This window comes from Ambystoma mexicanum, chromosome 5q (assembly GCF_040938575.1).
Source record: "Ambystoma mexicanum isolate Mex_15411 chromosome 5q, UKY_AmexF1_1, whole genome shotgun sequence".
NCBI lineage: Eukaryota > Metazoa > Chordata > Amphibia > Caudata > Ambystomatidae > Ambystoma > Ambystoma mexicanum.
Window position 1 is genome coordinate 1,013,686,639 of NC_090933.1, and position 22,073 is coordinate 1,013,708,711.

General features: G+C 40.9%; 1 protein-coding gene across 5 annotated transcripts in view; it reads right to left on the minus strand.

Annotated features, from left to right (window-relative positions):
* The window catches only part of CSMD3 (CUB and Sushi multiple domains 3), a 3,270,409-nt gene that overhangs the window by 3,211,991 nt on the left and 36,345 nt on the right, over positions 1-22,073 (minus strand). The window lies entirely within an intron of this gene.

Consider the following 22,073-nt stretch of genomic DNA (forward strand, 5'->3'; position numbering starts at 1 on the left):
CTCACCTCCTGAATGAGGAGCTGATGACAGGCAAGGCTGGGGAGAAGGAGCTTGTGAGCGGTTGTACTCGTTATCAAACAAGCGCACGTGTCAGGAAGAAAACTGAAGTGAAAAAACAAGTGTGCAATTTTATAATGAGAATGCCATGTCCATAGTTCCAAGTGCCAGTTATGGTCACTGGTTCAACAATCTGAGAAAAGGGGGAATCATTTTCGCTATTGTTTTTACTGTTTGTACTGTTCTTTTACTATTGTATCCTTTAATGGAGAAAAAAAACAACTGTTTACAAATAAAGATGTGAAATTTTGACTCAAAGCACCATATTTACATGGGAAATGTGATCGTTGCATATATTTCTCTAATTCCAGCACTTTTCTTTTTGTTTGGGGAAAGTAAAGTTCTTTCAGTAATTCGGTGTGCAAATTATGTCTAATTTAGAAATGCTTTAAAAGCATGAGAGTTTTGCTACAGTGGCCGAATAGCAGCAGAATTATGAATAGAATACCTATTGCTATTCAGAATTATGCCTAACGAGATCTGATTATGCAAATGGTTGCATATGTGTGCGAAATAGCAAGATCTGTGCAGGCAGGAAATGTTTGGTTTACTAAACAAGCTGCCTGTGATTAGGTAATTTTAGGGAGACTTCAACTGCATAGCTCGAGGGTCAACTTTGCACTGTTTTTATTTGAAGAAAACAACATATTTAATGTTGAATTTGACTTTTTCGTGTCCCCAGAATTGTGGGGTGGGGCTATATGTCAGGGCCATTATATTGGGGCCTTATTAGTGGAACAAGTAATATATAGCAGTTGCAATAATGCCCTTTAATTTAATAGCACAACTCTGGGCAACTTTGCACTCTCTTGTTGTGTCAATAAGAAGGGAACAGTCATCAAGGGCCACCCAATACACACTGTTTTTAAGTGAAGGTAACATGTTCATTTATGATGGCCACCCAAACTGCAAAGAGGCCAGCTGCCAACAACATCCCCACACCCCTTCTATCATCTGATGTATGAACTATGTTCTTCAGTGTTTTACTGACATGCAGTTGGTTATTTCCCTTGTCCTTAATCTGTTACTGGGCACTCTGTTGCTATATATCTCAATGTGATGCTGCTCCTGAACATATGGTTCATATATGTTATTTTCTGCTGAAATGGTTCTATGCCCTCTGTGGGCTTAGACCATGGTTGTTCAGTGTGTGGCGTGAGGAGTCTTTGTGTGCACATCATTGCTACACTTCAACATGTGCTTGCGAATTTGCTCTCCGATAGTGGGTTTGCATAGACTAAGGCTCATTATGCCTGGTCCTTGAGAGCTCCGCCCAGGCCAGGTTTTGAGCATAGCCACTAACTATGTAAACAACCCCCATTTTGATTCACTGAATTAAGATGTATACTGTGTGAATAGTCTGAACAAATTAAGTGGATTATGTTTTTAAGAAGGCTCGATGGAGATTTATGCTTTGTACCATGCCAGACTGTGTTGGCATTATTTGGTCATTCAGATTTTCACTGTTGCAGGTGTTCCATGTGACTGTTGCCATGTAACACTGGCAAAGAGTGAACAAGGAATCGTTCATGAAACCTATACTGATAATGGTGCTTGAACAACACGCACGACTACTTCACCTTGTTCAAAAAGGTAAACATTTCTGTAGGTCAGAATATGTTAGGCAGAAATATATGTCTCTAACAGATTAGCTGAACTCAATATTTGAATGGTTATTCTGTGCAGACTAGTTAATGATCAGACAATACTTTTGACTGGTAAAAGGAGTAGCCAAACGCTGTCTTGTAACACTCCATGGATGAGAAATCAAGAATTGAAAAATAAGAAAAATTGAGCTTAAACTATGCACGACATCTGAGAAAGTTCTTAGAAGAATACCATTATGCCAATCTCATATATATGTTCTTGTTTGGCCATGGAAGACAAACATAACAACATTTTCTGATCATGTGGTTTGCAGTTGATTGCATATTTGTTATAAATGTCCCTTCAGAGTCTGCCATCATCTAGAGAATTTGAAGGCAAGCCTAAACTGTGCTTCAAAACAAAGATTGTATAGAAGCTCTTAAGTGGTCTGGCAATTTCTGAAGGAGAAAATATATGAAATTTGGAACGTTTTCAGTGATATGCATCCAGTTGACAATGACATTAAATCAGAAATCTTTTTTTAGGGATGCAATATGCTCTGCTCTGGGAGAGATGGACTTACTAAAACTCATGCATCTCCTTGGTGTCACACTTCATTTCCTCTTCCAACAATGAATGGCATTAGTTGAAGAGACTGTTTCTGGAGTGCTGACTCACCCACATGTACATATTTCAGCAAGAGCAGGAGAGGGAGCTAACAACGCGTATGTTGTTTCCTCTCTATATATGCTCATCAGAAATATCTTCAAGGTTAAATGGGAGTAACTCACAGTCAAAAGCCTGATAAGATTGTCGAAGACCTTAGCCCATCTAACAGAAACCCTAAACTTTCCCTTTCCTGAGAGCATGTTGGATTCAAGAGTCAGGTGCATTCCCTAAGTTACACTGTCTGTCTAACACCAGGCTTCCATTGATTTGTGTATCTCAGGAGATTTCCCTCAGGAATTAAAAGGGCAAGGAAAATGAATGGTGACTCTTACATTTGTCCTCTTGACGAAGATAGCTCCGAGTTGTCTGAATGTTTGAGGTTTCTTAGCTATAAACTCTACAGAGTATCTGATCAAATTAATTGAGGACATCTTGAAATAATACTAAGTGGGGAAACATCTAGCCATGTTAGCAGGTACATCATGTGTCCAGGTTTTCTCAATCTCTTTACTCTGTAATCGTAATCAAAATGATTATGTATAGTGTTCCATAAAGGAACTGATTGTTTTGCTCTAAGACGGGGAAGCAGCCTAAATGTAAAGGTATTTGTATTGGACACTTCAGTGGAAGTGAACTGGATCAGCCAGAAGATAATTGACATAAATTCAGATGACATGTTGGCCAAATTATATGAGGGGTTTAAATGCCGTTTTTCAATGGGCTCAGGTCCATCATTTCCATGTTTGCGCTCATTCATCAATGCTTACAATGCAATAAAGAATGCATGCAGGCGAAGTTCATTGATTACAATTTGAATCAAGCATTGTGATTCAATAGAAAAGTGCCACTATGCCAGTGGAAATAGAAATCTGGGGTTGGGAGGAAGTGTAGGAGGTCATCTGGGTTTCAAATCTTTTATGCTAAACAGTAAGAAATCACATTTGGATCAGTTGGTCATATATTTCATTTTCAAGGTGTACACCTAGTTGTGCAGCCTTCCTTCATGCTCAAGAATAACTATTTCTCTCTCTAAAATGATAAATGCAAGATAAATATTCTCCTTCAAGAGATTTTGAGAACTTCATCAGAAGTACTTCATCATTTTGATTTGTCAGGCTCTGCTGTATATGAGGTTTTGCTAGATTCGTGTTATGTTTCTGAATGTGTTATGCAGATTGTATGTATTACTAGATATGAAAAACAATGCACTGGTTCATAGTGTCAATACACTGCGTGAGAATAATGCCCTTGCTTTAATCAAGGGAACTCATAACTCTGCTAAACACACATGATGCATGTCTCCATGTGGTGATCCTTTTAAGTCATGATGTATTCCTGTGGTTTCCATGCAGTGTCGGTATTTTAGCAAGCTCATATCAATCCCAGCTTATTTCACGAGGTGTTGCTTCCACTGGTGGGGGTTCAGTGAAGGAAACACATCATCATCCATCTCTATTTGGAAACCAGGTCACCTTCTGAGTTGAGGTGCAGCACATGCTAAGGGCACAGTGCAGCTGTCCAAGCTGCCAATTGGCAATAACCTTTCAATTCATTTTCAAAGCTCTCCTCTGTCTCCTTTTTCAGAAACATAGAAAGCTGGTGATCGCTTTAGGGTCTTTGTGCAAGAATCCAGGGATTTAAAGCTTGGATCTACATTTTCAGTTATGGACTTAATAGAGAACAGTTGGCATCATCATTGGGGCATGGTGAGCACCTCTGCATGGTTTCCGAAGGAAGCATTGATATGAAGGCTGCACACTGGAATCCAACTTTTTAGCGAGTTATACATCTGGAACTGACCAATCCCCCCAAAGGGAGGCAGATCAATTATTATATGGAAAATGACAATGGTCTGTCTCCTTCAGGCCCACTGATCCTGACTACCAAAACCAGACTACCAACATGATCGTTTCTATAATACTTGGATTGCCAGCAATAGATGAAACTGTTGTAACAAAAGACAAAATCAGTAGCTTGGAAAAAAATGTTTGTGGTGTCTATCGTATTTGCCATTTAAGATTGGAAGAGGTCTGGAGACACATGATTTCCCCTAAAACGTTATATTGGCAGTGCTCTGAAAGTATAGTGAACCAAAATCACATTTCAAGGTTTTCATTAGATGATTATGATGATGTGAGGGAGTGTGATAATCGTTGGGTGAGTGTATTTGCCACTTGTGTTAGAATATGTTTTCCCCTAGGTTTAATAATATGTATAAGTCACTGATTTGACAACAGCTGTCATGCACAGTAAAAATACAAAATGCACATTCGGATTGATATGATATGATATGATATGGCATTTGTAACGCGCCTATACACAAGTGTTTCAAGGCCCGACGAGGCAGGGAGGGGGGAACAAGGGGAGACAGACAACGATCCTACTAGGCCAGGTGTCATTCAGACCGCGCAAGTGCATTTTAAAGTGCAAGGGGGAAGGGAGAGGGGAAAGTGCAATACAAGGTTAGTAATGAAAGAAGGCCAGCTAGTGGCAAGTGCAAGATAAGTGCAGAACAAGTGCTGGGAGGCGGGCTGTAGGGATACAGAGACAGTCCCGCAGTGCAGGGGTAGCAAGGAAGGCAGTGCAGGGGAGAGTGGCTGGGCCAAGGACCAGGGTTAGTGAGTGGCCCAGTTGCTGATTCAGTACAGTATCAGTGGTTTAGCAGGGGAGAGGGGGAGAGAAAGCAGAAGCAAAGAGGAAGGTTTTGAGGTGCTTCCGGAACCGGAGATGGTTCTCCTCAAGTTTCAGGGAGGCAGGAAGGCTGTTCCAGAGGGAGGCCCCTGCTGCGGAGAGAGATCTCCCCCCAACTCGTTGCTTGGAGAAGCGGCTGACCCTGAGGGAGTTTGAGGCGGAAGAGCGAAGTGCTCGAGAAGGAAGATATTTAGGAAGGGAGAGTTGAAGGTATTTTGGCCCCAGGCCTCAGAAGGCCTTGTGGACAATGCAGAGGGTTTTGAACTTAATCCTCGCAGCCACAGGGAGCCAGTGTAGTGCTTTCAGTCCTGGAGAGATACGGTCCCTCGGCTTGAGGCCAAGGACAAGTCTCGCAGTCCTGTTGTGGATAAGTGCAGAGGGTGGAGAGTAGAGGCAGGTAGATTTAGATAGAGGCTGTTACAGTAGTCCAGCTTCGAGAGAACCAGGGCTCTGGAGACAGTGAGCTTCTGGGGGAAGGAGAGGAAAGGAAGGATACCTCTGGGGAGGTGCAGCTGGTAGTGTGACTTCTTAGAAACGTCAGAAATGTGAGGAGAGAAGGAGAGTGCGGAGTCGAAGATGACCCTGAGGTTTTTTGCCTTGCAGGTAGGAACAGGAGGAGGGCCAAGAGAGGCCGGCCAGAGAGCTGCAGGGAAGGAGGGAGTGGGTGTGCCGATGAGTAGAATCTCAGTCTTACTGGCATTAAGGCAGAGGTCGTTGGCGGCACACCATTCGATTAATAAAACAAGTAATTGCAAAGCAATCTACAAGTACATTCAAATGTTTACAACGTTGCTTAGGATATCGGAAACACAACCACAATAATCCTGCAAAGAAGGAATGTATTTTACTTTATATGAATGTCTTTCAATTGTCATAAAAGCCTAAACCTTGGACAAATTGAATATATTATTCCAGCATGCCTTTCAAAACATCAAGGTGTTGCTAGGACTATCCCAATACACCGTGTCAGATTATTTTTCCACATAATGGTATTTTAATTTAACTGCAAAGTCAATCATTTATTACGGATTCAAGACACAGCTTTATATCTGGAAAAGGTCTCCGGTATTGACACAATTGTTTGTGAGGTGTCATCGACTCTACTTGATAAAAGAACGCACTCTAGGCCAATAGCACTAAGGTCTATGCAAATTCCCAAATATATTTTGACATTTGCATAGATAGACCACCCTGAAATCAAACTTCCCCATTATCTTGGCAAGTCTAATTTTTCTGAGTCTATTTTCTGAACTTAATCAAGAAATGGTGTGGGTCATTACAGCCTTTTCAATTCGTGCATAGGTCATAGTTGAGTTTTCTTGTTGACACATTACAGTTGTCCAGATGTAGCACTTATTTAAAGTATTCAGTACCTCTATGTTTAGTGACATATGTTCATCAAATGTAGTGTTTTTCATTCAGCACCCCTTGGAGGATAAGAAGTTACGTTGTGTTGATCTTCTCAATAAAAGCTATCAGTTTTAAGAGTAAAACATGTTTCAACCAGCTTTGTGTGCAAATGAACTCTTCCATTAAACCTGGGTCCAGTTATGCCCATGCCTGCAAAGCAAATATTCAGTCTAAAATAGACATGCCATCAGTATGTATCGCTAGGGTGCAGAGGCAACATTCCATAAAGATGTCATCTGCTGGTGCATTGCTATATATGCCCCGCCCATCCACAATGATCTGCAACTAGGTTCTTATATTTGATGATTTTTACTTCCACACTTGTAACTCATATTCCCTAGTAAGCGTATCTAACCAAATTACATTCCCAAGTCAAACGATCATGCATACACCTCCATTGAAATTGCAGAGCGCTAAGCATTCTTTCAAAGACTGACTCCAAGATCCCTTTTAATAACAAATCATGAACATGATTTACTCTTTCCAGCTAAGAACCAGTGATTTGTTTTCTGCCCTTATACAAGCACTGTGATTTTAGTTGTTCCATGAGATGATATATATGTAATCTTCCCAGTAGCTGTTGATTTACAACACTGTTTTTCCGTTTATCACTGAACTCAAAAGAGAACCGCTTTGACTTGAATATCCTTCAAGTTTTTTGTAAGATGTATCCCAACCAATCTTCCTTATTTCCTGTGGAGTAGGAGGCTACTGTATTTCTTTCCATACTTTCCTTCAATATCCTTGGTCATGGGAACCACCACGTGAAAAAGTCATCTTGTCCAGGTAGCAACAGTATGGCCCAGAAGGCCCTGGCTTCCAGTAGCTTTGAAATGACAATTTCTATTGACTACCTTGCGATAACAGATGTTTCACGGCTTATGGTGACAGATCTATCCATCCCAGACCTTCCACGGCTTGCACTTACTTTTTCCTGAGGTCCCTATTAATTTGAGGATGACAAACATGTATTGCTCTGGCATCACCAGGCTGAAAGATTCATTTTATAACTGGTGTTGCCTTCAAAATGCCTGATCCCCAAGAGATGCATCACTTCAAATGTGAGGCTTTCTGATTTGAAAATGCAACAACACTTCCAAAATAGATTTAGTCTATTTTTGTTGGTGTGACAATCATTTTTTGTTGGTGTGACAATCATTTTTAAGTGGGAAACATGTAAGACTTCTCGTAAACCTTTGACGGTTATGATGGAAAAGGTGCCTTATAGCTTCCACCTGTTGCAAAGTTTTGACTTCATCTGTCCACTGCCTAATTGCTTGAAACCTTTACAGAATCTCAGTTTGCCTTTCTGTGCCATACAATTCCATCCCTTCCAAACTCTCTAGAAAGGACCTGAGAATTCATATTTGCTGAAGCTGAACAGACAGTGACATGACATTAACTTTGGCCATGCATCTTGGGGTTGAGTAGTCTTCATGTCCTTCCTTCACAAAATGTCTTTAAAACTATGTAGTTAAAGAATGTAAAGCATGTTAAAAACATGTATCTATATATAATGGATTGAGACTTTCCAAATAATGCAGCCACCATTTAGAAATAGCTATATAGATTCATTTTATGTTGTTATGTTAATATCCTTTTGTCATCACTGTAGTCGTTTCAGAAAGCCTAGGCATGTTCATGAAATGACATACTGTGCCCTCACCATGGTAACCAGGCCTAATATGATGGTGGAAAGAAAATGAGCAAAAGGAAGATAAAATGATGTAAAAGCAGGAAGTACATGCTAAAAATAGAGCGAGGAAGAGGAGAGGGGTGCATAGAGGCATGAATTATTATTATTATTTTTATTATTATAATTATTATTATTATGTGATAACATGGGTGAATACTACTCTTTGTGGGCGAAAAGTGAGGAGGGAAATATGCCCTAAAGTAGTTTTGTGATAATTGTGTTGTGTTTCCAAGTCAGATTTAGAGAAGTGTGAGTTAGTACATAGTGTAATGTTTGATGCATGAGGGGTTTAAGAGTGTGGTTGGTAATATATGACATTTGATGGCCTGTTTAGCCAGGGGGCACATTGTACTCTAGATCAAACTCCAGAAAGTTAATTATGTGACTGGCAAAACTGAGCCGAGAATGGTTTAGTCAAGAATAGACTATGTACAAATGTGAAGGTTTTTAGTACAAGAGGATGAGGGAAAGGCGTGGTCCTCTAAGGAATATAATTGGAAGAATATAGCCCCCTGACATCGAATAGTGTATTATTAACAGTTTGTTCCATGCCATGTCACTCTAGACTTTATTTTCATCCATGCTAACAAAAGGTGGTGCCTTACTTGCGAGTTGGCTTTACAACTATAGTAATACATAGCCATCTTCAGTGAGAAAATATACCCTGAGCTTCCTATACTGGCTGTGTTCATTAGACTGTGTGAAAGGAAGAGATAGATGTGCAACAGATAGGAGAGCTAGGGCGAGACAAGCCAGATGTCTTTCCTCCTGTGCAGTGACAGTCTGGCACCCTTCTATTGTGTTATCTTACTATCCTTGGATTGTCACCATAGGCTTTGGCAAGCTTGTACAGCATGCCATAAATTATGTGTACAACAGTTTATGTCATATTTGGACCACCTCACAGGACTGATGGGCATTGAATGAATCTTTCAGTCTACAAATGGACAACATGAACATTACTGCATCCAAAGATGAGCATTGAAGGGATCCTTAGCCAGCTGGATCAAGTGGGCAGAAATGGTGTGAAACAGAATTGCATGTGCTCCTAAATATAATCACTGGAAAGAAAAATGGTGATCTGTGTAGTTTGCACACCAGAGTATCATTTTAATAATAACAGTCAGGTATGGTTGTATTACAGACATGTGACTTTTACATTTTCACAGATCTTTGGGAAATGAGTTACATTCTATACTTTATTTTGGCACACATTTCGGTTTGTTTCCGTTTGTTGTGATAACATGTTTTTGTACTGTGCCAAACTACCAGAGCTCCTAGGCTCTTTGGTGCAGATTGTTGAAGGATGTGAGCATGTTTTTGGATGAGCAGTGGGTCCAGCTCTAAAGCCTTCTAGAAGGCATTTTGAAACAATGAACAGGAAAGGAGGAGCATAAAGCCCTAACACCTTTCACTCCTTTAGGCCCCACATGAACAGCCACTGTGTATTGGCATGAAAGATGAGAGGAAATATGGACATGTTTAAAGGAAGGTGGATTTGAACCAAAGCTCTTCTGTTCTTAAAGCCCTGGATGAGGTGTCCAGGATTGTCATGAGGCCTGCTCAGAATTTTATGATAATAGTTATATGATTGTGTGAACATAGCTCTTGTGGGAATGAATCGGATAGACCAGCCTTGTCTATCCTTCTCGACTTGTGTAGTGAGGATCCAGATTTAGGGTCCAAACAGGAGTGTACAGTCTGCTTGACCAGGTTAGTATAGCTCTTTCCATAAATTGAATACCACTACTTTGTATTTGTTTTTTATTATTTGGGAGTGTTACCTGCCACCTTATGGCTACTTCAAAGATTCTCTATTATGAGGATGAATGACTGTGCTAAACATTGTGTTTGTCAAATCTGTATTGCCTTGGCTCTGCTGTTCGGGAATGGGTATTTGTGCATGCTGTTATAATTGTTGTTACTGATGTATTCAACACAATTGCCATTTATATTGTTGTTGTTTACCTTTGGTCTTCACAACATCGTCATGCTTGTTGTGGGTCCTTGTGGTCTCCCATGCTACATATATAGCTATTTGCCCTGATGAAGGACTTTATGTCCAAAATGCATAGGCATTTTAGCACACTGGCATAGGACAACACAAAGTGGTCATACTCGTTTGAATGAAATACAGAGTGGTTCTTGCCTCAACTTTTGTTTGTTGTGTTTCTTAAGAAATGAACCCATGGGTGACATTTCCACTCTCTAATCTAAGATTTATCTAGTGGTTACGCTAGACAAAGGCTGTGCAACCATCACTGCAGGCTTTTCTAGCCTAGGTCCACAGCTTTGCTTCAAAGAGATTGTCATTCAACATTAATGTGAAACTACTTTACAAAATCATCAGGTAATATAACTTGACATAAGGTGATCTAGCCATCAAGTTTACAAAAGATGGCACCAGGTCACAAAAATACAAACATGTAGTGACAGATAGATACAAAATTACAATGAAGAAAACCAAGATATTCAAATGCATTTACAAGATCACACATGAGAAGTGAGAATTAAAAAAAAGGAAAAACACAAGGGTGGAGAAGGATTAAGTTTAGATGCAGTAGAGGAGGGCAGCCACCTAACAGAAAAAGGAATGTGTACACCAAATGCATAACTTCAAGTTAACATGCATTTAGAGTTGGAACAAAACATATAGATCCTTACATACAAACATTGCACAAAATGTCCCAGCAGTTTAACCAAGACATGTAGCTTAATATATAACACAGTGTAGAATACCAAACTGAGGAGAACATGACATTTTCAGGCAAGAAAGATCCTGGTGAAATTTGCATTCAACAGCCACATAACAAAAGCATGTCATATCTTAGAAAAACAAACTAATAATAGTGTAACCCGGCACAGAAGCACTGCAAAGGTAGTGTGTCCCAACACACACACACAAACACACCCTCACACACACACACACAGAGCCTGATTCACTGGTTCTGATTTGATTTATACTGCTGTAGTGGGGGTGTCTGGCAAGATGGAAATGGGAAGTTATTTTGGAGGAAAAGAACCTGTAATCAATGGCAAGTGACCTCCAGCATTTACTCCCTCGATTCATAGCACCCTCGTGGGAATTGCTTTTTCCATGCATTTATATTGGTAATCATGTATTTGTTGTGCCTTTGGTTTTCAGCAAACCGTACATAATTCTTTTAAACCATAACAATAAAAAAGAATACACAAATTAATAAAGGTTTTATAGAAACAATGCTTATTAATACCCTAATACATATGCACAGAATCTCATCAATGCCAGTGTTAAATAAACCTGTTTTCCAGATAATGTGCTTGTCCAAAAGGGTTTAGAGTCAACATACTTAAAATAGTTTCTCCTATTTACATGTAATTTGTGACATACAAAACCGAGATGATAAAGAGTTTCAACAACACAATCATCTTTACAAAATCAACACACTCATCCATGTCTCGGTGTACCAGCTTTTGCTCCAAATCTCTTCTTTGCCATGTATAACTGAAAATGAAAGTACATAAATAATCTCATTTGATTTCATACAGGACATTTCATTATATATGATTGGATCATAAAAAAACTTGTGAAATTATTAACATAACCATTTAAAAAATGTTTTTAAGATGTAATAAATTCGAATTTCAGTTCCATATCAAAACCTTTTTTCTAAAGTCAATAAAAGCTGTCTTGGGAAGCAATGAAAAAGAAGATCCAACTTGTGATAAAAACCTCACTACAGATGTTAACTTATTGTACAACAAAATGTACTATCACCAGTCTCTAAGTAGGTATTTGTCTTAGAAAGGAGAATATCTGGAATAGCTGTCCGTATCTTTCTAACAAATTTCAATATTTGGAGTGTACTTCTTGAATACAAAGAAAGTAGGCCTAATTCTGAACCGAGTGTCTGAATCAGAATAATTTTTTTAAGCCCAAAAGGCCCTGTCAAATGCTGCCTTCCCATAAGTCTGAATACTTTGGGGTTGTAAGTAATGTTAACTCAATACCATATCGGTAGAATGACCTTCTGTGAGTACCACTTGATAAGTGGTGATTATGAAACCACACCATACTTTACGCTAAATCTCTTAGCTAAAGTTAAATAAGTAGCAATTATTTTATCTAAACAAATTGCTTTATTGTACAAATTATACTGAGTCATAGGTTTTTCAGTTGATGGGGTTCTGTCCATTTCCTTTTATTATGAGGCGCTACATCCTCACTACAGGAAAGAACATTTTGCCACTTTTTGGCTAATGAGACGTCTTGCATCGTTTGAAAGGCATGTTGTCTTCCACAAGATGTTATCTCGTTGTTTTTGTTTTAGCACTACCATGCTGCCTCTCATTTGTTTTTGAGACACGGCTTCATGCTGCAAAGTATAGGAAAGTCTATAATGCATTCATACTTTTATTAAAATGAATGCATTGTCCAAAAAAGCGGTATCACTAGTCTATCATATACAGCCTGAGAAGGAACCTGAGAAGGACTGGTCCTCTTAAAACGACCTCTCTGCAGACCAGCTACCTGGTAGGGCCTGGGAACACTTTCAAAGAATATAATGGAATGGAAGGCAATGCAATATACTGTAAAGTGTTATGTTATGTAAGACATGTGTTTACTGTGGAATATAAAAGATTGTTCTAACATGCTTTATAGTGTAACGAACCACCACTGCAGTGGATACAGAACACCTTAATTGTTGTGTGGAGTGGTGTACTGTGTACCCACCAGGTATATCCAGACCTTGGTCTGCTGGATCCACAGGATGCATTGGGTTGTTATGTGACAATAATATCTCAAATGTGCAGAGTGGGTTTGTCGAGACATACCCAACTGGCAGTATCTAAAACTAGACAGGTGGGGTTGTATATAATATATTCCATCTGTATGCCAAAATAAATGATAGTGTCTTTATTGTTACTCATCCTTTTGTGCATACTTGTTCCAATGAGAAGGTTGTATGCGACCTTAGCTATTGGGTTGACAGTGCAGGTACATCTACCATGATCTTGAGACTTCATAACATGTTTTAATGTAATTGTAGTTAAAATATATGCAAACCAGACTTTAGACTGGAGTCCTATGCAGTGACACCTACAGTGGATTGTCCTGACTACGTTCATAATTTAGTCTCAAACTTAAATTGAGGACTTTTCTATTGTTCAGGCAAGCTCCAACAGGTTGCTCATGACAAAGCAGAATATATGTTTTTAGTGGTTTCCCGTCAAGCTTATCATTGTTCTACCATGTATATCCTCATTTTCCTTTTTGAGTGAATGTGCCTTTAGAGTGCAGCATTTTGTGCCGTTTGGATGGTGGACCACTTCTGAATGAGGAAGCAAACCATTTGCACCATTTAATATGCATTGCTGTTCAAAGTGCATTGTGCTGCCACCAATCTACAGTGGAGTGTGATGAGGGAGAAGATTGATGTGGTAATGGCTTAGTTGCATAAAGGTAATGTCCTTCAATGTAGTTGATGTTGCCTACTCGCCCTCCAAGCTGCCCGTATTTGTGGCCTTTCTTCAACCCATGTATTAGTTGTTGCTCTGTTGGACTACAAGGCAGAATAGTGGATTGGAGGGTGTCATAAGGGTCTCATTGGAGGAGGTGGGTGTATTGTATAAAAAATGTTGTTTTCCCTCCAAAACAACAGTGTGAATGAAAATGCTGCTGGGCGTCTCTCCTGGGATATTTCACACCTCCTTGATTTCTAAGGACTCTATTGTGGAACATTGGACTTAGAATGATATAATTATGATATACCTCAGAAATTATCCACAGCAGTTTTCCCTGTAGTTCTGGAAAGATTAATATAGTGTGTGTGTCTGAACTATGCTAAATGTCTTCCGCCCGAGGTTTTTACCGCTTCTTCCATACCAGTTAACAGTAGGTCTAGCCTATAAAATTGAATTTACCCTGGCAAGTCATGATGCTCCACTATTCCTTGCTGGGAAGGTATGGTGATATTTAGTTCAAACCCCACTGCAATATTTCATAGCAGTGTAGCCTCCAAAAACGCTCCAACTAGACACGCGTCCTACCCAAGTGACCCCAATCGAATCAAGATCCATGTCTGAAACACTGCAGGTCTTCATAATAAAATAGGAGATGACTCTTGGTGTAATTTTGGTTCAAACTATCATGTGCCATGTGGTCATGGTACAGGAAAGCTGGCCAGTTTAGCCAATACTCTTACATGACTTTACTCTGTATCAGAAGCAGGCTATGAGATCCAATAGTAAGGGGAGACTGTTGTGTGGCCTATGTAGCAAAGAATCTGGGTTGGACTATCAATCAAATCCATCCCTCCAACAACAGCCTTTCTTTTTCAAGCTGTGAGAAATTGAGGGAACTCAACAACATCTGGGAATTATTAACCTCTATAATAGAAATGCAGCAAGGTCTCTCAAAGTGCTTCGTCTGCTACAGGGGTTAATGAAGCTGGACCTAACTGGCCAGAGTAGTAATCTGACTACAATTATTGGAGTCGATTTCAACAACAAAATTGACTTTAGGAAGGTACTTCATTATGACAAGGAGGAAGAGGTCTGATATTCCATACCAAGTTCCTGCCTCCTGGATCCCACTATCTCTAATTCTGCACTACTGTTGTGGGATTTGTTGATCGAATTGGACAATAGAGCCATGAATGGAAAGTTTCAATCTCCCTCTGATAGAGATTACACTTGTAATAATGGTCTCTTTAAAAGCATAATCAACTATATTTTGGTTCCCATGTCTAGTTGGGATAACATTGTTGGATTTTACATTATAGCTCGCTGTGACAGCGACTGCCTACCCCTCTCTATGACCTGGCTTTGGGCTGTGAGTGAGTCCTGTTATTTCTTGTTTCTTTGGAAAAATGTTTTAAGGAGCAAGTGCTACGCTGGAGGCTGAATAGAGCTTTAGACTATATAAGGGAAATTATCAAGAGTAATGAGGACAGTGTCATGCTCTGTCTGAGTTCACACCCTCCGTAAAACATTTGTATCACATTCTCTACCTTTATTACTTCCTGTGGGTAGGTTTTTAGAACCAGGAACTGTACATCGTTCTTCGAATAAGGCAGTGGGAATGCAAGGTTAGTCGCCAAATGTAAGTGCAAAATGAAAGCTACTTATGATCCACAATGAAAAAATGCTCAGGTCAGTAAATGTTTTAGTTATGTACACATGATATGTATTGTCTGCAATATGAGATCTATGCAGTATTACCAACCCCTGGTTTCCCAAGGGTGTTTTGCTTAAGGTGTGGGGTCTGTTGTGTGTTTTGTAACATGATGTGCGCAGAGTAATCATGATTATTCCCGTTGTTACCTGTTTAATTCATTTCATTTTGCAACAGTGCCCTGACCCTATATCATTATTTTTTCCATGTAGAGCCACGACTTCAGTCTACACTTACATTATACAATGACAGTGCGGTAAGAAATGTTGCACACATACACACATGCAAGAGACTAGTGAGTATTTTACTCTACTGTTTATACACAAAGACTGTCCTGAAGAAAGTGGTTGTAAGACATTCTTACCACTGAAACTGGTAGACAGCAGCAACTGTAGTGGGGGTAGTAGGAAACCCACCCATTGATAGATTTGATCTGATCAATCCTGGACCAACAGCATATGAATTGTCTGGAATCTTATCAGACATAGTGAATTCATGCTTATTTTTTACTTTGTTATTTTGGAAATAAGGCCCTCCTGACTATAGGTTGATAAATTAGGTTCTACCATAAATAGTCGGTGGACGGTGCATAATTTCTTTTACTTATGAGTGACACATAGAGGTTGTAGAGGAGGAGAAAATGAGAAAATAGAGATCAGTAGGCCTCTAGAACAGTCTATTTGTGGTCTCCTAGAAATGATACATAAAACTGTGAAATAATGTACTCCTCTGTTTCTTATTCTATCCACTTTTCGATAGGCGGCCACACCAGCATAGCCTAGGATTAGTTCACTGAAAGGTAGGATTAGTTAGACAATCGCCCTATCCTTTCCGCTAGGATTGCTCTTGCCAATAGGGCTTGGGTAAAACCAGTAGGGTTACAGGTCACCTCCTCTACAATTCTGTATGAATGTGTAGTATATTGCATTAAATTGCTTTCAGGTGGGCTTGCCCATCCTTAAGATAACACTTTACTGTCAGGGTTTACCCTGTTGACAGAAGGCTCCCTATTGTGTGAATTTGCAGTTGTTGATATAACAGAAATAGCTCTGTTATGAATCATCAGGTCATCAGAATTGCTCCCCCCCCTTAATACTGTGTTCTCAGGCTTATTTAAACCGATATGTTTCAAATTGTTTTCAAAATAATGACAGAGATTCCAATTTCATTATCTCCAATGGAAAACTATTCCATAATTTAGGTCTGAATACTGAAAATCTGTAATCTCCTCTGGACACAAATTGCGTTGGAGGGATGGTCAGCAGATACTTGTCCTTTGATCTTAGAAACCGTATCGGTTGATGGCAAGTTAGCTTATCCGCCAAATACATAAAAGCTAAGTTATTCTAGCATTTAAAAATAATGCATCCAATTTAAACTTAATCCGGTCCTCCACCGCCAGCCAATGGATTGATCGTCAAAGGTCTGATATTAGTGTTGATTTCTTTACCCTAAACACTCGTCTAAAAGCAGCATTTTGTGTTTTTTGGAGCCGGTGTATTTGTTTGGCAAGGGCCCCAGCTAATAAGCTGTTGCAATAAACCAATTTGGAATTTACTAGGCTCCTACCAATGCTGCATGGTCTTTTTGGGGGACATAAGGAAGGGCCTGACGAAGGAGCCGTAGGTTGTAAAAAAAATGCCTATGTCAGTTTTCAATGTTGATGACTGTGACCGTTACTTTGCGTATATGCCTCATTGGCTGGCAATATATATTCCTTTGTTTGTTTGCTTTGCAGAATATGCTAGTTTTATTCACAGAGCTCCACAGATTAGGTTGTTTGTGATATACGGACAGTACCTATTTAATGAAAGACAATGAACTTGCTGCCTGCCTAAGAAGTTTAATTCTGCTCTGTAGGAAGCTACCGCCAAAATCGCTCCTCTTCACAAAATAGCCACAGGCAGAGGCCTGAGTTCTCCATAGTGTTCATATGAGCTCAGGCTGCCTCAAGTGCATATGATAAGCAAATACCATCAATCGCTTCAGTGGGGGCATTGGGCCAACAGTCCTTTGAGGCAAGGTGATAGGAGGAGAAGGATCGAAGGAGGGAAGTGGTCGGGCTGCTTGGCAATTGCCTGGGCTGAGCGGTCAGAGCGCAGGACAGGAATAAGGCCTTTTTTTGTTTGTATATGGGCAGGTGTTCAGGTGCCGGAGCAGTGTAAACAAAAGATTGTCCAGGCACTTTTAAAGTTTATAGATACAACAGTGCGGGACTAGTTTGACAATTGATTGGTAGTGGATGCAACGCCCCCTACGGATGGGTCTCGTTTGCGCTGTGAACCTTTTTAGGCGCTTTTATGACAAACATGTTCTGGCTTGCATGAAAGAAAATATGAAGCGCACTGTGCTTTTAAGTATAATACTTTGCTTTATGAGCCTGTTTCATGGAATAGTTTGCACGGTGCAAAGTGACTTTTCACTGGTGCAGAGTGACTTTTCACTGGTGCATTGTGTCTTTGCACTGCCAACAAACACAATGATTCATGGAGTTTGCATTGACTTTGCCCTGCAAAAATAAACTTTCCATAAATCAGGGTTTGTGTCGGCAGTGCAAAGTCACTTTTCAGCAGTTTGTTTGTTTGTTTGTTTTATTATTTGTATTGTGCACTGGACCCGTAGGTATCAGGGCACAAAGCATAAGAAAATTCACAGCTTAGTTACACATCAAGGTAATTCATACATCTAAGGAACACAGTACACAAAAAAGTCATGTAGGTACATAGGCAGGTAACATGAATGGCAAAAACAAATACAGTAGAAAGTCCAATAACTAAAACATTTACAAGGAACAGTGTCGTTTCGTTGTGGAAAGTCTTAAGTGCAAAGTCTTTTTGCCCCAGTACTTTCAGACATGTGAATTAAGTGCTGCTCTGCATTAGTTAAGAGCAATAATAAAGGGGGAAGTTAGTACCAGAAGTTTACTAATAATGAAATGTCCAGGCCCATCGAATTTCCCCTCCCCAACCCCTTCCGAAAAACCCCTTCCCATTTTGATGCCCCGCATAGATGCGGCACTGCAGGATGGCCTGGTTGTGAGTAAAGAGAATGGTGCTGAGGAGAGGGCATCAAAAGTTTACAAAACATAGCAATGAAATGTGTGATAGCTTTGTATGCCGGATCCTCCCAGCATCTTGTCAGTGTAACGACTGAGATGATCATTTAAAGTAATAATGCACTTGGCGGGCGTCATGGGATGAGTACGAAATGTACAGATGCTCAACATGTCCACGGATGTGGTAACAATGTCAATGTGCTACAACAAGGAGGTGTGCTACTATTTTAGGGAACGAGTAGGAGAGTTGTGTTGCAGGGTTGTTGCAGTGTAATGCATACCTCACAGGCCATCTAGTAGAATGAGACACAGGAATGTGTGTAGAAAAACGGGTGTGTTAGACATAAACAAGGGTAATTATGGGTTACCCTCTAGAGTGCAAGTATGCCACTCCCAAGCATCTTAAGAACGGGTGCAATCCAGCCAAGGAATAGGAAAGAACACGTAAGCAATACACAAGCACTTTGGTTAAAACAAAACACGATAAGTCACAAAGAGGGGCAGTAATATAAGTGAATAGAACTATGTGGTTTCCTGTGGATTAAGGAGGCGCTTGTGGGATTCTGTGTTGGTTCAGAGCAGGCCTCACAGAGCACTGGCAGCCATGTTCACTGAAGGATATAAATGCAACGCGCCTTGAGCCCCCAGTTCGTCCTACTCAGCTCGAAGAACAGTTTACAATATGGCACAGGTTGGTCATTGGTCTTTGAGCCCGGAGCTTTTCTGGCTCAGCTCCAGGAAAGGTTTTTGTGAAGGCACAGGCTGGTCATTGGTCGGGATGTGCGCAATGAACGGTAACTAATTCGGTGAACAGCTAATAGCAACAGCAGCATGCCTGTACACCGTGAGTCATTATTTCAATTGGGAATGTTTGTCCCACTTAGGATCTACAACGTGGTATGGATCATCCATGTGTAAGGGCAGCACGAAGACGGGCAGAGCGAGCACTGGGAGAAACACCGTGAAGTGGGATACATCAATGAGTCCTCAAATGCATCTGCACCCTGCCCCCAAGAAGAGATGTTTGCCCCTGAAGAGCCAAGCAGTGCCTGGGTCCTCTCCAAAGGTGGCAGGATTGGACAGTGCTGATCTACTTTTCATGCGAAGAAAACATAAAACAAGGCTAACAAATGACAACATGATCCTGATTGATAAATAAGACATTGGGCCTCATTACAGGTCTGGCAGTAACCCTGCCAGTGCTACCGGTTGGGTTGCCGCTGGACCCGTAATAATTTACCGACGCCTGACTTCCTGGTGGCCGGGAAGTCAGACGCTGGTCATTTTGTTAATACCCATTCCGATAGAGTCCCATAGGACTCTACAAATTGGGGACATGGAAGCACTGGCACCGTTGTTAACGGTGCCGGTGCTTCCTTGACGGGTAACGTGACTGCTGCGCCCGGCAGGGTCAGACATGCCTGGCACATCGGCTGTGGCAGGCATACCCGTAGTTTGCCGGTCTGGAAACAAAAGTGCTGGAGAGTTTACCGGCACCCTTATTTCCGGACCGCCAAACTTTGCATGAGGCCCATTGTTTCAGTATCTACTATGCCAGTTGCTAAACATGGCTAAGTATTGGCATGCCATTAGAGAGGTTTTTCGAAATTAGTAGAGAATACTGACCAGTAAGCTTTCCAGACAAAGACTTTGTTTATATTTCAGGACGTCCAGGTGAGGAATTCGCATCCAGGAAGACTAATTGAGCAGAATGGAGGAACCCATTCAGTAATAAGGCCCAGGTACTGCGTGAATTGTGAAAGGCATTGTGTAAAGCTATGTTATGTTATGTTATGTTATTTTGCATTTATATAGCGCTTTATGTACCATTGGTATGATCTCAAGGCGCTGGTAGGTTGAATGCCCTCGGGAACCGAAGTTCAAGTCAGTAGAGAGAGATAGAGAGTCAATAAGGTGCGTGTGAGCACCGGATATGTGTGCAGCAGATGTTGCATTCCTGTGATAGCTGCTTCTTAGGGGTAGGTGTGGTGGTTTGGATATCAAGCGTATGTGTTCGTTCTGACAGGTTGTTATCCAGACCAATTCTGGCTGTGTTACGTGTGAGGAGAACACCTAGGCTGTAGGGTGAGTAACCAGCTTTGTTTAATTAGGTTGATGGGAAGTATGAGGCAAGTGATGGCATGAGAACAGCTATACCGAATGGTGTCATAGTATCGCTGTGTTCTAGTTGAGTGGAGGTGTGAAGAAGAGGTTAAGCGTGGAGATGTGATATGGTGGTTTACCTTATGTTTCCCGTTCCGTCCGTATACTTCATCCATTCCGTCCACATACTTGACCTGTTCGGATCCACATACTTCACCAGGTTCCATCCACATACCTCACCTGGTTCCATTCACATACCTCATCCTGTTCCATTCACATACCTCACCTGGTTCCATCAACATACTTCACCCTGTTCCATCCACATACCTCACCCGGTTCCATCAACATACTTCACCCGTTCCATTCATCCACTTCACTCGTTCCATCCACCTACTTGACCCGTTCCATCCATATACTGGACTGTATTCAGCCAAGGAAGGTAGACAACTTTTCACGTTTCTTGAGCCTAAAGGCACTGTGCGGGAATTTATGGCCATGCATTCTTCCCCACGGGCATGAGAACAAGGTTAGACCAACAAAAGGCATAACAGAAACAGCAAAAACAATCAACTAATAGGCTAGTAAAGGTTCTCTGACCGACTCAGCTGTCTACATTGGACAAAAACTGCTTTTGTAATGATGATGTATTATTATAACGTGCTTTGTATAGCAAGTGATGGCAGATTGCCACAGCTTCTAAGCACTGTAAACACTGGAGTCCCTGTTACTATCCACTTGTGTTGGGCTATCATTCAATTATGATCCTCCCAATATTTCCTTTGGTTTTAGTAGGTTAAGTTATTAAGGTGCCTTGGAGGTGGCTGACAAAAAGAAGGTGGGTGATATCACCCACCAACCACTTACCTACCGTGTAATTTACCATCACTCATTAACTTTGCTGCAAGAGTGCATCATCGAGGAAGGGAACAGAAATTAAGATGGTAGATGAACACAATGAAAATAGTAAGTAGGACGGTTCTAAGGTCAACTGTGGCCGTTCACATCACGAAGCATATGTGTGCAGGAACATGATGAAAGAGAAACGATGCTTACTTATAACATGGAAAGACTGGGGGAGTTGAACATTATGGTTCCAGTAATCCTGCATATCCACATAATGAAAAATGGCATATGCTGTCATGAGAAAATATTTAGAAGAAACACAGCTGTTATGTTGGGTTGATTAGTTCCGCTGCAAAGCAAAGGGTTTAAAAAATAAATGTCCACAGTGGAGTTAGTGATGACAGAAACACAACCAAGTTTGGTTCTAAGGGCACCACATAGTAGGAGATGCATTTCATGTTCCATAACAATTTTGACAGCCTCGCGTATTGACACTTCCTTGCAGATCTCAGCACAATGGGGGGAGGGTGCCAGCTCAGATGGTATCCACTGACCAATTCTGGGCACACTTTGTGTTCCTAGCACAGGACTGAGGTCAGGAGTGGGCAGCAACTCCAAGATCACACACCTCCAGAAGCAGAGAATACACTTCTGCCCTCAATGCCACCCCAAACACAAGAACAGCAAAGCAGCAAGAAAAGTCCATCCAGGGGCAGTGGTGGCAGTGGCAAAAAGAAGGGAAAGAGTGGCACTGAGGCCCCAACACAACTGCCACTGACCTAACTGCTAAAACTGAAACAAGTAGA